We start from the raw sequence: 1353 nt of genomic DNA, 5'->3' as shown, positions 1-1353 counted from the left end.
TCATCCTTGGTCATATGACCTGATCACCTGACTAGGCTGAGTAAGCAAGATGTTCTACCAGGTTCCACCACAGAGGTATAAATATAAGGCCTACTCTGCCCGGGACTGTCTCTTCAGACTTGGTCTCTTAGGATCATCCACAGGTACCTATACTGTAGATAGGTCTTAGTCATCAGGTCTACTCCACTTCCTTGTTGCCTGCTTAGACTCTTGGCACTCTTAGGTGAGCAGACTTAGTCAGCCTGTGTTGCCCTAACATATACCTCATCCCACAAATCAGCCTGTCCCCCTCATCATGCCTCTTCCAAGCAGCACTATTGCCCCTGGCATGTACCTTGTTCTCACCTCCTGTGGTTTCCTTGCCAATGGCTATCACTGGCTCATCATCACCACTTATGCAGATGGGACCTGCATTGCCTTTCATGCCATGCAGGACCCTGGCTGGCACTACCAGCAAAAGGAGTGGCAAATGATCACCTCCATGACTTCAGTGGTGGCCATCCTCATTGGCAAGGCTCACTTGTCCAGTCAGTAATTCCTCTCTTCCATGTACCTGTGCTCACATATGTTGTAGCTTCCATTGACCAGATTCTTTGGGATATTCCCATGGAAACTCCAGCGGCTGAAGTCAGTGCAACATTTTCTTGTCACATTTGGGTCAAGGAAGCAGTCCACCGCCTTGTCACAGGTCATCTCATGACTTGCAATGATGTGAACACCCTGGAAGGAGAAGCAATTGCTGCTGCCAACCAGCATGCCAATAGCATCATGATTGGGGGGACTGGTGCAGTGTATGGATCAAGGGCCTGTGGCACTGCTGAGTGAGGTCAGTGTCAAGTGACTTGCATTGGCTGAATATGAACACTGAATTTTTATTATTAGATTCTCGCCGGAACAGACCATGTGACAGGATAGCAGACAAGTACCCCCATGATCAGATATATGTTTTTGGCCCCTTTTCTCTAAGAATGTGTTTTTTTTCCACACCTAGACAAGTTTCCTCATAGGTATGAATGAAACCTACTCATTGTTTTCTGCATGGATCATTCACTCCTGGTGGTGTGTTGACTTTTGTGTGCTAGAAGTCTGGGGCAGAATGTCAGGGCACCAGCTCATTGCTTGGTCAAGAGACATGACTAAGCCTTTATGACATGGAAGTAGCTGGTATACCTTGGCATGTGCTGGAACCTGCTGGAAGGATTGGATGGTCAGGTGACCTGCTGTGCATGGCTGTGCATGACCTCATATGACCTCATCCTTGGTCATATGACCTGATCACCTGACTAGGCTGAGTAAGCAAGATGTTCTAGCAGGTTCCACCACAGAGGTATAAATATAAGGCCTACTCTGCCT

This window comes from Dacryopinax primogenitus (genome assembly GCF_000292625.1).
Source record: "Dacryopinax primogenitus strain DJM-731 SS1 chromosome Unknown DACRYscaffold_1, whole genome shotgun sequence".
NCBI lineage: Eukaryota > Fungi > Basidiomycota > Dacrymycetes > Dacrymycetales > Dacrymycetaceae > Dacryopinax > Dacryopinax primogenitus.
The sequence above is the reverse complement of the archived record's forward strand: the minus strand, read 5'-3'. Positions refer to the sequence as shown.